This window comes from Dendropsophus ebraccatus, chromosome 2 (genome assembly GCF_027789765.1).
Source record: "Dendropsophus ebraccatus isolate aDenEbr1 chromosome 2, aDenEbr1.pat, whole genome shotgun sequence".
In the NCBI taxonomy this organism is placed as follows: Eukaryota; Metazoa; Chordata; class Amphibia; order Anura; family Hylidae; genus Dendropsophus; species Dendropsophus ebraccatus.
The window spans coordinates 208,111,760-208,133,163 of record NC_091455.1 but is presented as its reverse complement, the minus strand read 5'-3'; the positions used below and the strand labels follow the sequence as shown (position 1 = coordinate 208,133,163).

Here is a 21,404-nt window from a genome sequence, read left to right as displayed (position 1 = left end):
TGTGAAAACATTTCCCGCATGTGTGAGCAGTATGTCATCGTAGATGCGGAAAAAAACATTCAGCCGCATTCTCTATTAAAGTAGAAGAGAAGTTAAATAAATACAGATTAATTAATAAGATGTTTAAGGAGCTGTCTGGAAGAGAAAACTTACTTTCTAATACCCCCATTTTCTAATGCCCCCCTCTGAAACGGCCATTAATAACTAAAACCTTACATTGATGTCAATGGTTAAGATGTAATGCTTTGTTTTTTCCTGTGCTGGTGCTGTAGGGAAAGCAAATCCCCACAGACATAGACGACAATGGACAGGAGGAGGATGCTGTAAAGGGATCTGTGCAGAATTACAATAAAAGGTGACCAGTAAATAGAGATTTCAAAAAAATTACTGCTCAGCCTCCCCCTCCCTGTGGAATGACCCCATCAAAGGTCACCGAGCATGCTCAGTAAGGTTTCCCATTCATGTCATATATTGAGATCTCAATTATTGGTCACAGAGCATGCTCGGTAATGTTTCCCATTCATGTCAATTATTGAGATCTCAATTATTGCTCATAGAGCATGCTCGGTAATGTTTCCCATTCATCTCAATTATTGAGATCTCAATTATTGGTCACAGAGCATGCTCGGTGATGTTTCCCATTCATGTCAATTACTGAGATCTCAATTATTGGTCACAGAGCGTGCTCAGTAATGTTTCCCATTCATCTCAATTATTGAGATGAATGGGAAACATTACCGAGCATGCTCTATGACCTTTGATGTGGTCATTCCACAGGGAGGGGGAGGCTGAGCAGTAATTTTTTTTTTAAATCTCTATTTACTGGTCACCTTTTATTGTAATTCTGCACAGATCACTTTACAGCATCCTCTTTCTTATCATCACAGACAGAAAAGGAAGTCTCAGGTTCCTTACCAAGTCATCAGTGTCTGATAGGTGGGGTCGAAAATGAAAACAGGAGTCCTATGTGTCCTTGGTTGAATAAGGAGGTGGTTGGGCATGCATTCACCATGCAACTCTATAGGGAATGAGTCTGTTATATGGAACAGGGGCCGAATGGAGGACAGAGGGGGCCAATGCCTACTGAGCATTGCATATAGGGGAATTGTAGTTATTTATGGCGGTGGGCATCATATGGAACCTTCCACATATGCACAGCCCCTAAGCCCATACAATTCTATTATATTATATTAAGTATATTATATTCCAAATTATGAGCTTAAAAGGAAATATCTTGATGGACCTGGGAAAATAACTGTTTACCATAGTAGTCCAAACTAGAAAGGTGAAACAAGAAGGTGAAATTTCACTTTAAAGGGGTACTCCAGTGATTTTTTTTTCCAAATCAACTGGTGTCAGAAAGTAATATAGATATGCAATTTACTTCTATTTAAAAATCTCCAGTCTTCCAGTACTTATCAGCTGCTTTATGTCCTGCAGGAAGTGGTGTATTCTCTCTAGTCTGACACAGTGCTCTCTGCTGCCACCTCTGTCCATGTCAGGAACTGTCCATAGCAGGAGAAGTTTTCTATGGGGATTTGCTCCTGCTCTGGACAGTTCTGACAAGGACAGAGGTGGCAGCAGAAAGCACTGTGTCAGACTGGAAAGACTCCACCACTTCCTGCAGGATATACAGCAGCTGATAAGTACTGGAAGACTAGAGATTTTTAAATAGAAGTAAATTGCAAAACTATATAACTTTCTAAAATCAGTTGATCTGGAACAAAAACAAAAAAAGGTTGGAGTACCCCTTTAAGTGCAGGTTTAGAAATGACCAGTGGGTGGCACCAGGGTAATCTTTCAATCTTTTACGTAAAGCTGTCCATAAAGGGGAAAATTCCCTCCAGTAGTCAGATGGATTTGACTATTATAACCCAAGTTGTCAGAGGAGAACAGAAAACAAGACACCTACAAAATTGTCCAAGATTGCACCTGATATCGCTGCCTGATCAATACCCAATATAGGTAATTATTCTTGATCAAAAAATTGTCGCATTTTAGCCCCTGCCCAACCACCTATAAACAACTCCTGTCAGTTCTTATCATTACAATATCTGCTCCACTGTCGGTCGCCTTTTCTTATATGTTCCTGTTTTTTGCAGAATAAAAGCCGCTCCTGTAAGAGTCTAAAACTTGGAAGAAAAAAAAAAAAAAGTTCTCTGTTTTTATCAAATTTGATTGCTGCAGCTGTTCTCGGTTTCTGTATTTTACAAACAGGCTTATTCACTGGCGTTTTGGCTATAAGCCAGACGACCATTAGAACATGCTGTACGGAAACCCTCTATTCAGTTACAGATACTGAAATATGTTTAAGATCAGTGAGGGTCATCTGCAGCTACCACTTGTGGAGGAGGAGGAGGAGGAGGAGGAGGAGGAATTTTAATGTGTTACGAGTTCACACTACCATCAAAGAGCGGAGAGTCCAGAGACTGGCTGTACTATAGCCCAAGAGTCATACCTGTGCCCCCACATAAAGACACTTTTTACAACCTTATTTAGTATATCATGTTAAAGGGGTAGTTCACCCCCCAAATTTTTCTTTCAAATCAACTGGTGCCAGAAAGTGCCAGAGATATGTAATTTAATCCTATTATAAAATCGCCAGTCTCCCAGTACTTATGAGCTGCTGTATGTCCTGCAGGAAGTGGTATATTCTTTCCAGTCTGACACAGTGCTCTCTGCTGCCACCTCTGTCCATGTCAGGAACTGTCCAGAGCAGGAGAGGTTTTCTATGGGGATTTGCTACTGCTCTGGACAGTTCCTGACATGGACAGAGGTGGCAGCAGAGAGCACTGTATCAGACCGGAGAGAGTACACCACTTCCTTTAGGGCAAACAACAGCTGATAAGTACTGGAAGACTGGAGATTTTTTAATGGAAGTAAATTACAAATCTCTGGAACTTTCTGGCAGGACAACTCCAGTGTTTTTTTTTTGTTTTTGCTTAATCAACACACATTACTGAGTTAGAAAACTTTGTCATGTATGTAAATAAGCGTAAATAACGTCAGCACATGCTCGCTCGTTAAAGGGGAATCCTAGGGGAATACCTATCCCCTCCTATCCACAGGGGGTCAGACCACTGTACCCCCCGCTGATCTTCATATTGTGCCCCGCCAGCTCTGTTATGAATACTGTAGGTATGGCACACGACCCGTGGCTCTTTTCATTCCTATGGAGCCGACGGAAAGATCCAAGTACGGCACTCTTCCGACTCTTCTATTCATAACAGAGCTGGAGGGCACCGATAACGAGATCGGCGCGGGGGGGGGGGGGGGGGAGGGGGGGGGCTTGCAGAATGCCAAACAAGACGATCCAATAAAAACACCAGCTCAAGCTGCAAAAGACTATCACAAGCAAGGTCCCAGAGCGTGTCAGAGTCCCAGTCCAAAGAGTGATTGGACCAGCCCTCTGGCATCAGGACTACACAGGACACAGATTGGCAGGGTGGGGAAGTGAGTGGTGAAGGTAACTGTCCATAACCTGCCGCCCAAGAGTAGAGCTAGCAGAAGAAGCCAGATGGGTGTGGTGGTAACCTGTCAATCATCACACAGCAAGTACTATCATAAAACACAGTTCACACTGGTGCAAAGGAAACATCCAATTAAGGCACTGAAGCGCAGTCTCGGCCATACTTTACAAACAGAGGACTGTGCTGAGGTCTGAGCAGGCAAGGACATGACAGATGGTCCCTAATCATACCATGACTATTTCCTTATCCTTCTTCTGATTGATTGAAAATGTACCTAAATTCCCTAAAATTCAAAATTTTGGGGGAAATCTGAACAAGTTTGTTACTGTCATGATAGGTCAGAATGAGTGCAGCTCTGTTTTCACCCGACTGACTGTCACTACCTACCCTGCCCTTAACTGCAGCCCCCAACAGGGCAACAGTCCCTATACTAGAATAGGAGCCCAGGAGGAGAGAGGTCAGACAGGCCGGGCCAATACCAGATGGGCATGTATGAGCACAATCCGAACATAGAAGAATAACCAGAAAACAAGTCAAAGGGTCAAAACCAGAACCAACTTGGCTGCTGTAGAGAGCGTTCTAACCTGCATCCTTCCTCTACAGAATCCAGAGACAAAAGACCCTAAACTTCCTCCACCCATGGGACTTCCTTCCTACAGCGCATGTAATGTGTGCTGTGAGTGGGTGAGGAGTGCATGTAAAGAAGTAAAGAGAAAGATGATAAATGAGCAAAAGAAAAGACTCTCATTGGTGTACAGATCCATGTGACACACAAACAAAACAATAACCCTTTAGGTACGACAGCCGTGCAATATCTGGATATGCATAGTTACAATAATGACATCTTGTGGTAAAACAATGGTACTGCTACATTACTACTTACTCCTAAAAGTTCAGGCTTTTGCGAAAGGTGTAACCAATAAACAAAACCGTGGTGGGATACCACATAGTCAGCAGGTGTCCTGATCAAATAAACTAAGGCTAAAGGGGCACAAAACACTGGTCTCCTGCCCCAAGGGGCCGTGTGACAGTGTTGTTTACCCGTTCCCCGCCAAACCTGAAACAGCTGGATATGGCACAGAGGAAAAATATAGCATGGGCATGGGGTCAGGGAGGTTTTTAATTGATTGCTTTATCTCTTCTATTAATATATGTGTATAGAATTGAATTGACCCATTAGAAAACCAAAGGATAGATGGTGTTACAGGCTCTGACAGAATAATGGGCCTCTAATAGCAGAAGACGCCATATCTGGAGGTGACTCCCATTGGTTATACAATGGTTCCCAAATAACCTGTTAGACCCTGGTGATACAGAGAGTGTGCACATATTGGGATATGGACGGAGAGTGGACCCTCAGAATCATCTCAGGTGGGCCCAAGCTACCTAAGTCCATCACTACATGGATAATTAAAAGATAATGTTTTTCCAACTGTTTGGCTATAGAATTCATTGGTCACACTATAGGAGCCATTCACCTCCGTAATACAGCTAATGTTTTCTTTTCATTAATTTTTCCCCCTTAATTTTAACTTTTTATTTATTTTTAATTATTCCTTTATTTGTATATTTAAATGTAAATGTTACCTGTATATTTAATGTATTTTTTATTAATTTTTTTCTTAGACATTTTAATTTAATGTTCAGAGAGTCTCACATCCTCATTAAATGACCACAGCGACAACTTTTTTCTTTCAAATCAACTGGTGTCAGAAAGTTATATAGTTTTGTAATTTACATCTATTTAAAAATCCCTGACCTTCCAGTACCTATCAGTTGCTGTATGCCCTGCAGGAAGTGGTGTATTCTCTCCAGTCTGACACAGTGCTCTCTGCTGCCACCTCTGTCCATGTCAGGAACTGTCCAGAGCAGCAGAAAATCCCCATAGAAAACCTCTCCTGCTCTGGACAGTTCCTGACATGGACAGAGGTGGCAGCAGAGAGCACTGTGTCAGACTGGAAAGAATACACAACTTCCTGCAGGACATACAGCAGCTGGTAAGTACTGGAAGACTGAAGATTTTTAAACAGAAGTAAATTACAAATCAATATAACTTTCTGGTACCAGTTGATCTAAAAATTATTCCCTTTTTATTATTTTTACGTAGTTTATCATTAGAATTTTTTTTTTTATATCATTCTATTCTTTTACTGTATATATCTTTATATGTTTACACCAGTTCTCCAGTTCTCTGGGGTTGTCATGGCAGCTTCTGATGATGTCACAGTAATTACAACCACAATGTTTGTCTCTGTGATCGCAAGGTCAACCGAGTCAATGGCATTGTGGCTGTCCCTGTTATTTTATGGCTACCCCTAACCTAGGCTTATGTGATTCTTAAAGTGTCACTGTTGTTGTTTATTTTTTTTTTTTGCAGAAATCAATAGTCCAGGCGATTTTAAGAAACTTTGTAATTGGGTTTATTAGGCAAATATGCCATTATCTGCATTTAAAAAGCCTTTTCCCAGATCCCCTCCCCTCCTTTCTGTCATCCACTGCTCAGAATCAGGAAATCTCGACAGTTTTTTTATGAAGTCGGATCCTGTCTGAGCTATGGAGAGGGGAGGAGGGAGGAGAGAGATTAGTCGCCAGCAGAGAGCAGAGAACAAAGGATTACACAGCGGGGAAGCTATTTAGAGGTCAGAGAGGTCAGTGGTGACATCAGAGGAGAGAGCCTGGTGGTAGCTGTAAATTAACTCTTTGTTGTCCTGTTTTGGTGCCTTCATCTCCATCTCTCCATTGGAAAACCATGAAGATAGGGGGGAGAGCTTCAAACTGCTTTTTTCATGACAAAAATTATTTTTTCAGGCTAATAAACCCGATTACAAAGTTTCATTAAAATGGCCTGTACTATTGATTTCTGGAGAAAAAAAATTTAACGACAGTTTAATTTTTTTATAGTGCTGCCAAATAAAAACCTTTTAAAATGTCCTAAAAAATGCATTTTGGCTGTAGTTAAAGGGTTAATTAGTTCAAAAATATTCTGTTCCAAAAATATTACATAAAAAAAATTTTTCTTTTTTTTGTTTTCACTTTTTAACTACAAAGTGTGAAACTTTTTTTTTTTTCTTTCCTTTGTGCCTTTTCTTGTATTACTTTCCGTTCTCGGCAGAACTCGAACTTAGGGAAACACAAGCGAGTCAGGAAACAATAAAACGCCATCCAGTCCTTCTATCCCTCCAACCATTTAGCAAATACTAGAAGAAGAAGAAAATATTGATAACAGGAAGTTTCCCTTTATTCAAATGTAACGTTGAAATGTTTAATCAGACAATAATGTGATGCAGGATGTGGTTAGATGGACAATAGCTTTAATCCTTCCATGCGCTATTCTTGGAAATAACTACACAGTGTCCAATGTATTTTAGACTTTTGGCTTCGTCGCTATAGAACTTGCGGTAACTTTATCAAGTACGCAGCTTTTCTAATAATTGTAGGACACGGGGGGGATGACTAACAATCCGTTTTTCCCTATGATGTTTGGGGGGATATATTTACGCCTATGGCTTTTCAATAGGGCTTCATTACAAAACTCTAAATTAATATCTTGTCCTAAATGCTAATCGCACACCAAAAAAAAAAAAAAATACAAAAATACATATTATAACAATGCCAAGGCTAAAAATATTACCGATTAGAAATATTGCTATATAAATAGTGGACAATAAACATGTCATCTATTTTGCACAGTGAAAATTATCTCGGCAAACAACTCCTGAAAAAGGACTTTATCAATCTCCTGGTAGCTGAAAGGCGCATTATTAGACATTAGACAAGAAGCTTTTTGATTGTAGGCCAAATTCCAAAAAACCCACAATTAATATAATGAAATTTGCTGCTTTTGTTGAGGCGATATAACGGCGAACCGAGGCGGTAAGTCTTGTGGCGCCTTTGGGACCAACTGAACAATTGAAACCATTTTGGGAATTTAAAAATTAAAAAAAAAAATTTGAGAAAAATTATTACACCACGTGTCCCTTTTTCAATATAAGGAGGGTCTTACATTACATCTCTATAGACATCTTATGTAGGTTGGAAGAAGTTCTGTGGGATCTGGTTTTGCCGGCCGGCGTCTGTTAGTTGATGATTTTTAACCCCTTACTTGTAGTTGGAGACGTGTTTGTATCACTGACAGGGGAGAGTTCCCATATAGATGAACATCCTGGTGATAGCTGCTCTGCCCATATACATAAGTGCTGAACACCAGGTTCAACAGTTGTGTGCCTGCCCTGGTGATCATATGCGATCGAAAAATGTCAAAACAAATTTTAAATAAGTAAAATAAGTAAAAAGTAAAAATATAAAAAAAGTTACAAATAATTAGTAAAAAATAAATAAATAAATTGTAATACTGAAGAAAGGAAAAAAAATCAACTAATTTCCCCAAAATCAAACACAAAATAAATAAATAATAACAACTAATAGATAGATAGATGATATATAGATAGATGATATAGATGATAGACAGATAGATAGATAGATAGATAGATAGATAGATAGATAGATAGATAGATAGGAGATAGATAGGAGACAGACAGACAGATAGATAGATAGATAGATAGATAGATAGATAGATAGACAGAAGATAGATAGGAGATAGATAGATAGATAGATAGATAGATAGATAGATAGGAGATAGATAGATAGATAGATAGATAGATAGATAGATAGATAGATAGATAGGAGACAGACAGACAGATAGATAGACAGATGATAGATATCCAAAAAATAACTGCAGCACACAGGACTTCGTGAAAAAATTCAATCTGTATTGGTGATTATTCCATACAAAGCACAGAGTGAACAAATAAGCAACGTTTCGACGTCTTAATGACGTCTTTCTCAAGCCAGTGAGACGTCGAAACGTTGCTTATTTGTTCACTCTGTGCTTTGTATGGAATAATCACCAATACAGATTGAATTTTTTCACGAAGTCCTGTGTGCTGCAGTTACTTTTTGGATTTCTGTATAGACACCTGTGGATTGGGGTGTTGACCACGGCACCGGGCAAAGCTCTTTTCTTAGAGTGCTGCGCAATTTGTGTTTTGTAGATAGATAGATAGATAGATAGATAGATAGATAGGAGATAGATAGAAATCGATAGATAGATAGATAGATAGATAGATAGATAGATAGATAGATAGATAGATAGGAGATAGATTTTTATTACTCTATTAAATAGCTATCCCAAGCAAGTCCTTTTTGTAATATACTACAGTCACACCATCCATGCCGTTCCGGGGCTTCTCCACATCACCTACCCTCAACACGTGCTGAAAACGCATCTTCAGCCGGTCCTCTCTGTCTTGTTTTTTTTTTTTTTTTCTCCCCCTACCATCAGAGATGACACCCACATGGTTCTTGTCTCAGTGGTGATCCTGGCCTGGTACCCACAAGCTAAGCCCACCACTAACATTAGTGTTCCCTGGCCAAGCCTGCCGTAATGCACTGGAAGCCAAGCTACGCTCACACTGCCCCATCATCATTGCTGAGATGTAGATTCCGGGCTGGCGCCATCTTGAATATATACCCCTTTAAGCTCTCTGTACCACAAAAAAAATGCAAAAAAATGACTGGAATGACCAAATTCTTGTGCTTAAAAAAACTAAACAAAACACAAAAATGCTTCTGGTCATGAAGCTGGGAAGGATTGCCCTGCCTGGGAGTGACTAATGGCAAGGAATAGAGAAAATTTAGATAAAAAAACTCTTTATCCCCTAAGTGGGAGCTTTTACGTAAACCTATGAATCATCTCTTACTTTTCTGTAAATTATGTTAAAAGTCTACCTGTCATTATCCGACATGTCACAGAGAAATGCCAGAAGTTTTGATTGGTGGGTGTAATACCACACACAGCCTGAAGACAGGGGTGGTGCTGTTTTAGGAGTAAAAACAGCTATATTTGTCTAATCCTGGATAACCCGTCTGATTTACCTGATCAGTGCTCCCATTGGGCTTAGGTCTGCCAGTGTAATACCGATCTAACGGCAGGCCATACACCTTATTAAGTCCACTGAATGTTGGCTTGTCCAACAGTTATCTCCCGGCCTCCTAATACACATGAATGGTTGGCACGGATAACGTTCATGTGTTATCTATGGGGAGGTGTAAGTCACAGCCAGACTTCTTTGGCGTCAGCACTCCCTCCAGAGTGTGGAGCCTACCACTGTGGATGCTGTTTTCTGTACTCACCGGCACTGGCAGGTTTGGACATCTTCAGTATAAGGTCACAACCACATGTCTCTTTTGGCCGTTTGAAGGCTGTTTTTCTGAATGGTCGCCATCTCGTGTCCAATCAATATCCATTATTTGTGGAATAATCACTATTATTTGGTCGTTATTTGTCCAAAAAAGTCAGTCGAAGGGGCAAAAAAGAAACGTTATGTGACTGTGGCTTAAGGCTTAATTTAAGTATAAGGTGCAAAAGAAGAGCCGGTGGAGCCTCATCGAAGAGTCTCAAAACACAGGACTAGCCAGATATCCCTCCGGGAAGGACCCAGCCAAGGGGCGGCTCCTGTAGGGAAATCACCAAAACCACCATATTAAGTGGCCCTATAAGTCAATGTAATTACAAGGGAATAACCAAGGCCAGGTAGCCATCCACAGACAGCTGTTTCGAGGTGTTGCCCCTTATCAGTGTGGAGCAGGATTCTGGCTAGGTGGGAGCAATGCCTAGTAGAGCCATAAGAGAAACAGATCGCTGATCTTAGGGAAACCAGCCAAACGATAACACTGCCGGCTGCTAGTGAAAGCGTTCAATTTGGTCGGGTCCTTCCTAGGAGGGATATCTGGCTAGTCTTTTGTTTCAAGACTCTTCCATGAGGCTCCACAGGCTCCTCTTTTGCATATTCATGTTTCCCAGGGGGCAATGCACCTAGGATTTCACTGCATTGAGCGCTTTCACTAGCAGCCGGCAGTGTTATCATTTGGCTGGTCTCCCTGAGATCAGCGATCTATTTCTCTTTAATATAAGGTGGGACTCTTTTTCTTTTTTGTTTCTCCAGAATATACCAACAAGTCCACTGTATCCTCTCGTCTCGTCTACAACATTCTCGCACACACGAAAAGACGGAATCTAATGGTTCCAGCGCCGGTTGTAAATTTTCCCCTCTTTGGTGCAGACCTCCACCTGCTCGTAGCAAGCACAGACTTAATTTTCTGTTTTTAAGATCTGCCAAATATATTATGAAGCGCGCACCTCATAATAAATCTGGCACATTTCACTCCGATGATCTTCAAGTTAAGGCTGGTGTAGAACGTGCCAATCTATGCCCCCCCCATAGCTCTGACCTCTATATATGGACAAAAGTAGAATCAATTTTATTTTTTATTTTTTTTGGTAAAATGTAGGACAAGTAGGAAAAACACGGAGCTGAGCTACAATCCGAAACTCCCTTTCATCTACATTGTGCTGAAATCCAGTAGAGCTCAGCAAGGCTGGAAATAGACAGAGGGATTGTGAAATTCTTCCAAAAATACAGGTGCTCTTATAAAGTGTTGTTCTTGAATTACAGCGCTCGCATTCAGCCCGGCAACTTTTTGAGCAGGAAAGTAACGTTGCACTTCCATAAAAATGTACAACAAGAACATCTGTGTTGAGTAACTGGCATGGCTCACACCTCCAGTGCCAGGTGCAAAGGAAATATCTGGAGAGTCTGGCTAATTCTTGACTGCTGCCATCTGCTTCTACAAGCAAATCTCTTTACTCTCCTCTCTTCACTGCCCATTGGAATATGTGGGAAGCACCAGAAAGCGGAGACACTTCATTACTAGATTTACACGTTCGTTTGCCGTATTCATTTTTTTTTTTTTTTTTTTTTTTTAAAGGTGATCAGAAATATTTATTCCTTCCACCTGTTATAGCGAGAGGTGAAGAAAAATGCAACATAAATATTTTTACAATTCTATCAAAACAGGAGGGTAAAACAAGCCTGGATTTATATAGCGAGCGCTCGGCTGCGAAAGAGACGGGCAAAAGTATCAATATGGTGGTAAGAAAAATAAATAACATTTGAGAAAAAACTGTAACTGTAACAAGGAACATAAGTACATGTGGACCAAGTGGTTGTACAATAGAAGTACAAGGGGAACATACAGTCCTACAGTAGCAGTACATGGAGACCAAGGGGTCCCACAGTAGTAGTATATGGAGAATAACGGGTTCTACAATAGCAGTACATGGAGACCAAGGGGTCCTACAGTAGCAGTATATGGAGACCAAGGGGTCCTACAGTAGTAGTATATGGAGAATAACGGGTTCTACAATAGCAGTACATGGAGACCAAGGGGTTCTACAATAGCAGTACATGGGGATCAAGGGGTCCTACAGTAGCAGTATATGGAGACCAAAGGGTCCTACAATAGCAGTACATGGAGGCCAAGAGGTTCTACAACAGCAGTACATGGAGACCAAGGGGTCCTACAACAGCAGTACATGGAGACCAAGGGGTCCTACAGAAGCAGTAAATGCAGACTAAGGGGTTCTACTGTAGGAGTACATGGAGGCCAAGGGGTCCTACAATAGCAGTACAAAGCAATATCAAAGCATGAAGACCAAACTGTCCTACAGTATATGGAGACCAAGTGGTCCTAAAGTAGCAGTGCATGGAGACCAAAAAGCCCTAGAACAACAGTACAGCTGAGTGCAACTGGAGCATGCTTGAGTCTGATCAATCAGCATTTGATTACCGATGGCTGAAGAAGTTGGTTTCAGCCCTAGGGAGTCTGAGAAAACATGGATACAGCCTATGGCCTATGGCTATATCTATTTTTTCAGGCAGCCATAGGGCTGAATCTAACTTCTTCAGTCACAGGTAATCCAATGCCGATTGATCAGACTTGAGCATGCTCCAGTTGCACTGATCTCTAGTAGCAGTATATGGAGACCAAACAGTGGTGCAATAGTAATGTGTTTCTGCTGTTTCTGTGTCAAAAATGTCAATCTCTATTTTTTTATTGCCTTTAGCTGTTCTATGGGCTATTTAAACCCCTAAACATGGCTATTTTGTAGTGTCTTTATATACCAATTGATTCTCTTCAATGAGCAACAGTAGCACTGTATCAGAAGCATCTATCTATCTCCTATCTATCTCCTATCTATCTATCTATCTATCTATCTATCTATCTATCTATCTCCTATCTATCTATCTATCTCCTATCTATCTATCTATCTATCTATCTATCTATCTATCTATCTCCTATCTATCTCCTATCTCCTATCTATCTATCTATCTATCTATCTATCTATCTATTATCTATCTATCTATCTATCTCCTATCTATCTATCTCCTATCTATCTATCTATCTCCTATCTATCTCCTATCTATCTATCTATCTATCTATCTATCTATCTACTATCTATCTATCTACTATCTATCTATGATAAAGATAGTCGAGCAGCACCACTCTGAGTCGATGTAGGTAGGTGCCAGCAGCTTGCCCTGACCATGGGCTGATAAATCTTCACACAAATAGACCGCAGCACTCAAGAAATATTTGTGAAAAAAAGCAAGATTTATTCCATAATCCATCTATCTATCTATCTATCTCCTATCTATCTATCTATCTATCTATCTATCTCCTATCTATCTATCTATCTATCTATCTATCTATCTATCTATCTATCTATTATCTATCTATCTATCTCCTATCTATCTCCTATCTATCTATCTATCTATCTATCTATCTATTATCTATCTATCTATCTATCTATCTATCCATCTATCTATCTATCTATCTATCTATCTATCTCTATCTATCTATCTATCTATCTATCTATCTATCTATCTATCTATCTCCTATCTATCTATCTATCTATCTATCTCCTATCTATCTATCTATCTATCTATCTATCTATCTATCTATCTATCTCCTATCTATCTATCTCCTATCTATCTATCTATCTATCTATCTATCTATCTCCTATCTATATCCTATCTATCTATCTATCTCCTATCTATCTATCTATCTATTATCTACCTCTCTATCATCACATTCTGATAAGATACATGAAATATTGCCGTTGCTTATAAATTAATTAATAATAAATATAAAGTACATGTAAAGAAATGACACCGTGCTACATAGAACATAGAAGCGTCTCCTTTTTCCTCCCCGTCTGATCCTGTTCCTTCATTATCTCCCTCCTGAGGATTGTAAACTTTTATAATTAATTTCTTACAAGCTTCAAAACGGAGAAGCCACATAACTCGTTTTTTTTTTTTACGACCCTGAAATCTAATTGTATGAAAAGTCTACGGAACGTTTAGCACGATAACGCGGCCATAAAGTCTTTATACCGAAGATAAAAATGTGATTTTCATAAGTTAAAGCTGGACATAAAAAAAATCGGTTATTTCAGGTGGGTGAGATAGTGCTGACGGTTGCACCTACGGAGTCATCCGCACGCGGCTCCCGATGGAAGAAACGGTTAAATTGGTTTCACCTACTTCTCTGTGCGCTTTGAGTTTCGTCTCGCAAGGTTCTGCAAGGACAAGGAAAGGGTCTTGTGTAGGAATCTCTCTGAAATAATCAAAGAGACTTTATTCTGATGCCTAGAAATGCAGGTGAACAGGCGCGGCGAGCAGAAAGAGTGGTGCTTCAAGATGAGTGGCCACTTTATTCACAGTTCAATGGGATTCTGGCTACAGAGAGACAAGAAGCTCCGAGTCTTACAGAAAGGTTACGTGCACTGCGAACCGAAACAAGGTGACTGCAATCTACTAGGACTATTCAAATTATTACAGCTAGTAACATCTTAAAGGGGCTACCTGGTTTACAGAACAAACACTTAAAGGGAATGTATCGCCTACATTTTTTTTTTACTGATTAGATCCAGACACAGAGATATGTTCTCGTTTTCTTATCTCTTTCTATTTTCTCATTTAATTTTTTTTGTACATTATTATGGCGGCTGCCATCTTGCCTGAGCTGCAGTTAGTGATACACTTTACAGCAAGACAATGGACAGGAGCTGTCCTATTGATCAGGGCTTCTCAAACTTTTCGTCTGCAGGCCTCATAAATACTACTCCACCTGTAACACCCAACATCACCCTGCACCAGAAATACTGTTCCATCTGTATAATATAACATCATAATTAACAAATACAAACAGCTCAAACTGTATAACCCAACACCGCACTGTACAAATACATAGTGCTCCACTTGTATAAACCATCACCACACTACACCAATACATACTGCTCCACTTGTATAACCCAACACCGCACTGTACAAATACATAGTGCTCCACTTGTGTACCCCAACACCCCACTGCACCAATACATACTGCTCTGCTTGTATAAACCATCACCACACTACACCAATACATACTGCTCCACTTGTATAACCCAACACCGCACTGCACCAATACATACTGCTCCACCTGTATAACCCAACACCCCACTGCACCAATACATACTGCTCTGCTTGTTTAAACCATCACCACACTACACCAATACATACTGCTCCACTGGTAGTACCCAACAACGCACTGTACAAATACATACTGCTCCACTTGCATAACCCAACACCCCAATGCACCAAAACATACCGCTCCACTTGTATAACCCAATACCACACTGCACAAAACATACTGCTCCATTTGTATAACCCAACACTGCACTAAACAAATATATACTGCTCCACTTGTATAACCCAACACTGCACTGTACAAATACATACTGCTCCACTTGTATAACCCAACACTGCACTGTACAAATACATACTGCTCCACTTGTATAACCCAACACTGCACTGTACAAATACATACTGCTCCACTTGTATAACCCAACACTGCACTGTAACAAATACATACTGCTCCACTTGTATAACCCAACACTGCACTGTACAAATACATACTGCTCCACTTGTATAACCCAACTCCACACTGCACCAAAACATACTGCTCCACTTGTATAACCCAATACCACACTGCAGCAATACATACTGCTCCATTTGTAGAATCCATCACCACACCGCACCAATACATACTGCTCTACTGCACCTTATATAGCATTCTCAAGACCCTAGACTTGAATTATATTGTATTAGTAATTGGTCATTTTGTTTTACCATTTCTTTATGTAGTATACTATATTTTATTTTATTGTATCATGTTTTAAATTAATCATGTGAATAAAGTAATTGAATATTGTTTATGAACTATGGCCATAGTGTTATTTTGTATACATACTTCTCCACTTGTATAACCCAATACCACAGGCAGGATGTAACTCACAATCAGTACAGGATCAGTTAAATAATGTATGTACACAGTGACCCCACAAGCAGAATAGTGAGTGCAGCTCTGGAGTATAATACAGGATGTAACTCAGGATCAGTAATGTATGTACACAGTGACCTCATCAGCAGAATAATGAATGCAGTGCAGGATAAGTAATGTAATGTATGTGCACAGTGACCCCACCAGCAGAATAGTGAGTGCAGCTCTGGAGTATAATACAGGATGTAACTCAGGATCAGTAATGTATGTACACAGTGACCTCATCAGCAGAATAATGAATGCAGCTCTGGAGTATAATACAGAATGTAACTCAGGATCAGTACAGGACAAGTGATGTATGTACACAGTGACCCCCCACCAGCAGAATATTGAGTGCAGCTCTGGAGTATAATACAGGATGCAATTCAGGATTAGAAGATGATAAGTAATGTGATATAGTTACATAGAGACTTTCTCTGTAGATTGTATATACAAACGTCGGACAATGTTATAATAATATATACAGGACATGAGGGCACTGATATTGTAAATCCCCGCAGTCCGCCCCAATATCCCTATAAACTTTACTACTAGGATACAATGGGACTATTAACAAAGACTTGTACTATGCTCCTTCACTAGGAAATTGCTACAAGTTTTCCTTTGTCTTTTTGGCTGAAGGGACGGGTTGGCTCGGTGCCAGCACGATGAAGCAGCTGCATCCAGGATTATTGATCATTTCATCATCTTAAAGGAAGTAAAGCGAGAGCGTAGCTACACGGAAAGACAAATGCTAGGCTGCTGTTATAGATTAATAATAATCACTGGCATATAGGAATAATTAACAATTGACACATCGTAATTTCAGGCCCTTTCCTACTGAGATCCTTTTATTTCACTTGATGTATTTTGCAAATATGGGACCATTATTAATACATATTATAAGCGGATACAATAAAGGGAATACATATATAGAAGGATTAATGGGGAGCCAGCTTCCTCATACTCGCCCTAGTACTGTATATTAAGGGTCTCCTCTCGGCAAATCCCATACCCCATCATGTCTGACCTGAGGACCTCCATCTATAAGAGAGGCAGAGGCTTACTATGTTCAGCAGCTCTCTATCTGTCCCTATTGGTTTCCTCTGCCACCATTCAGTTCAGGTCGGAGGCTGGAAGAGTTGTGTAACTAAGCTGCTCTGCATGGGAACAGGGGTCAGGTGAGTATTAGTTTTGTTTGGGCGCACTTTTTATGTGTTTAGGCTTATGTAGTAGGGGTATTAGTACCATGTGGGTCGAAGAGGCTTATGACTTGCTTATGCATTGAGACTTGCTTATGGTGCACTTTTACTATGTGGAAGAGGGGAAGAAACACTTTCACCATGCTGGAAATGACTGATAGGCACAATTAACCCTGAAGGGGCACTACAGGAACACTTTTACTATGCCAACGCTTAAAGGAGAAGTCCAGCAAAAAGGCATAAAGGCTTCACTTCCTGGATAATATGATGATGTAACTTCCTGGATAACATGGTGATGTCACTTCCTGAATAACATGGTGATATCACTTCCTGGATAATACGATGATGTAAATTCCTGGATAACATGGTGATGTCACTTCCTGGATAACATGGTGATGTCACTTCCTGGATAACATGGTGATGTCACTTTCTGGATAACATGGTGATGTCACTTCCTGAATAAGATGGTGATGTCACTTCCTAGATAACATGGTGATGTCACTTCCTGGATAAAATGGTGATGTCACTTCCTGGATAAAATGGTGATGTCATGACCAGACTCCCAGAGCTGTGCGGGCTGTGACTGCTGGAGAGGATGATAGCAGGGGGACACTGAGGGACACAGGACACTGAGCATCCCCCTGCCATCATCCTCTCCAACAGCAGCACAGCTCTGGGAGTCAGGGTGTGACATCACCATGTTATCCAGGAAGTGACATCACCATGTTATCCAGGAAGTGACATCACCATGTTATCCAGGAAGTCACATGTTATCCAGGATGTGACATCACTATGTTATCCAGGAAGTGACATCACCATGTTATCCAGGAAGTGACATCACCATGTTATCCAGGAAGTGAAGCCTTGATGCTAGTAGTAAGTACAGGGAAAAAAGCACTTTATAAGCATAAAGTATAACTTTTTGGGGGAAATACAATACTTTAATAAAAATTTTCACTGGACTTCACCTTTAATAGTGGGCACCATTGCTATGTGGAGGTACTACAGTAACACTTTTACCATGCCAGAGCTTACTTGTGGGCACTATTACTCTATGGAAAACTTCAGGTACACTTTTACCACACTGGGACTTACTTATGGGGACTATCATAATGTGGAGGTACTACAGGAACACTTTTACTGTGTTGGAGTGTACTGATGGTAATTATTACTATTCTGGCACTAAGAATAGTTGTGGGCACTAAGGGGGGATGTTTTCAATCCTCTGACCAAAAGTCCCTATTTTTGCACATTTTTGAGATCACCAATTTTGCACCAAAGTCTGCCTGAAAACTACTGACACATACTCCCCTAAGTGTGCGCAGTCACTATATGGGGACGTCTCCGGTGTGGAGACACTTTCACTTAGTTGATTGCTTTGCTTAATGGGGGTCACTATTATGGTACGGAGGGCACCAATTTGGTACCAGTAAAGGTTCCATAAAGGGCACCACTAAGGGGGCACTATTATTGTGTTGGGTAGACATTACCATCTAGAGCAAGTAACTAGTAGCATTATTATAGGGCAGGAAAAGATGTCAAAGATGTCTGCACAGCAATGAGTTGGGAGAAGTAACCATGGTGGATTGGGCCAGAGGGGTGAAGATGTCTCTTGGGCCTCACTGTGTGTAATTCTACTAATGAGAGAACACCAGGGGGGGGGGGACTATTCACTGGACAACCCCTTTAAATGCAGCCTGGAATCTCCACCCCCACAGGTGAGGGGGGGAGAAACTCCAGTGAACAATTAACCCTTTAGGTGACCAGGTCTGTACAACATAGCAATGGATTAAAATGCTTGCGTTCTCCGGCGTGCACCTAATGACCGAGAACGGGAGCGAGCATCCACATCACCCACAGAGTCAGAAGCAGGATCGGCAGCACGGACGCCATGACCGCCAGTCCTGACAATATACAGCTGCTCTTACAGAGTCTCAGTCTTATAGGTAGAGAAGTTTTTCCCTCTTTTTGCCTGATAACATTAGGACATTTTGGAGCCTCACATTATTTTTATCCAGCAGATCCAGCACGTTTAGAGGCATTGCTGCTATTGATCAGTGAGGGCTAAATATAATAGAAGGAGAGAGTTATGGTGACTGCGTGTGGTACCCCAGAACGCGCCTTGTCTGTCATCCGAAAACTAGAGTAAATTAGAATTAAAGTTAGAAACTTGTCGGTGTGTGTGGCTATGATCCTCGGCTTCCTGTTATTTTGGTGTGGTTATGAGCCTCGGATCCCTGTTATGTCCATGTGGCTACGATCCTAGGCCCCCTCTTATGTCAGTGTGACTACGTGCCTCGGCTCCCTGTAATGTCGGTGTGGCAATGATCCTCGGCTCCCTGGTATGTTGGTGTAGCTACAAGCCTCGGCTCCCTGTTAGATTGGTGTGGCTACAAGTCTCGGCTCCCTGTTATGTGGGTGTGGCTACAAGTCTCGGCTCCCTGTTATGTCGATGTGGTCAGCTTCCTCTTATGTCAGTGTGGCTATGAGTCTTGGCTCCCTGTTATGTCGGTGTGGCTACGAGTCTTGGCTCCCTGTTATGTCGGTGTGGCTACGAGTCTTGGCTCCCTGTTATGTCGGTGTGGCTTTGATCCTCTGGTTCCTGTTATGTTGGTGTGGTCAGCTTCCTATTATGTCGGTGTGGCAATGAGCCTCTACTACCTGTTATGTGGGTGTAGCTACAAGTCTCGGCTCCCTGTTATGTTGGTGTGGGTATGATCCTCGGCTCCCTGTTATTTTGGTGTGGCTACAAGTCTCGGCTCCCTGTTATGTCGGTGTGGCTATGATCCTCGGATCCCTGTATGTTGGTTTGGCTATGAGCCGCAGCACCTTGTTATGTCGGTGTGGATGGCTCCCTGTTGTGTTGGTGTGGCTATGATCCTTGGCTCCCTGTTATGGCAGTGTGACTATGAGCCTCGGTTGCCTGTTATGTTGGTGTGGTCGGGTTCCGGTTATGTTGGTGTGGGTATGAGCCTAGGATCCTTGTTATGTTGGTGTAGCTACAAGCTTCGGTGTAGCTATGATTCTTGGCTCCCTGTTATGTTGGTGTGGTTGGTTTTCGGTTATGTTGGTGTGGGTATGAGTGAAGATGAGCGAACTGCTCGGACTTTTGGTCCGAAAGCAGTTCACTCTCTCGTCATGCCTTTGATCCCGGCTGCATACTTGCGCTCACGGGAATATGCGGCCAGAGATCAAAGGCATGATGAGAGAGCACCGATGCCTCCGTTGGTCCGGTCATCTCTAGGTATGAGCCTTGGATCCCTGTCGGTGTGGCTATGATCTATGGCTCCTGTATTGTTGGTTTGGCTACGAGCCTCAGATCCCTGTTTTTACCTATTGATAGTGAGTTTCCTGCAGATAATTGGCCGCATTCTATAGTCATAAAACTTTATAATAGAAAACAATAGTAGAACAGTAGATACATAAGAAAAAGGCATCAAAGTCTCAACCAGCCGAATTATCTCCTCTATGTAGTTACTGTCGTAAAAGCCTGCAATGAGGTTAAATTGGACGCAAAACTTTGAATGAGACAATTACATCGGATATCGTCCTCATTATGTTTCATTATTGTTTTTATGTCACTTTTGATAAGTTGATCATTTTGCTTTTTATGGAAATTAAAGTTGAAAACTTTGAAAACTGGGCGACCACCACACACTACACACGCGTACATCACGTCTTCCATCGTGTGGACTGCCGGGTACGTGTGCGTCACTTACCGGAGGGGAGGGATGGCAGCAGGTGCCCGATGGGACAAGATGGCGGGGGCAGAGTGATGGATAACGTTCTAGCCTTGTGTCCTGCTATCATGTGGATGTTACTGTGAACCCTACCACAAACCTAACCATGGGACACACCAAGTTCCCTCTCCATGAGAGGACCCCCTAATGCATGTAATGGATAATGCCCTGGGGGCCACAATGCAGATATTGTTCAAGAATGAGGACAAGGACAAAGAGATGAAGTTGGTGACTTGGCCTCCAGATTCCCCAGATCTCAATCTGATCGATCCTCTTTGGGATGTGCTGGAGAAAAGTCTCATCAATGGAGGCCGCAATGATCACCGCACAGGATCTGCTGCTGATACCACAGGGGAGGTCACAGGGATATGGGGTCCAGGCCGCGGGGGACACATCAGAGGACTATGGGGTCTGGGTCCCTGGGGGGAAACATCACAGGGCTATGGGGTCTGGTCCCCAGGGGACACGGTACAGGGTTATGGGGTCTGGGCCCCAGAGGACACATCACAGGGCTATACGGTCTGGGCCCCAGGGGACACATCATAGGGCTATGGGGTCTGGGCCCAAGGGGACACATCACAGGACTATGGGGTCTGGGCCCCAGAGAACACATCACAGAGCTATGGTGTCTGGGCCCCAGAGGACACATCACAGAGCTATGGGGTCTGGGCCCCAGAGGACACATCACAGGGCTATGGGGTCTGGGCCCCAGGGGACACATCACAGGG

At 41.7% G+C, this 21,404-nt stretch overlaps 1 protein-coding gene across 1 annotated transcript in view; it reads right to left on the bottom strand.

Moving 5' to 3' along the window:
• Window positions 1–13,879, bottom strand: part of LOC138783965 (diacylglycerol kinase beta-like) — a 49,754-nt gene extending 35,875 nt beyond the window's left edge. The window contains exon 1 of the mRNA XM_069959339.1: window positions 13,863–13,879. The gene's annotated coding sequence lies outside the window, so the exon portion shown is untranslated. The remainder of the gene's footprint in view (window positions 1–13,862) is intronic.
• Window positions 13,880–21,404: the final 7,525 nt, after the last annotated feature.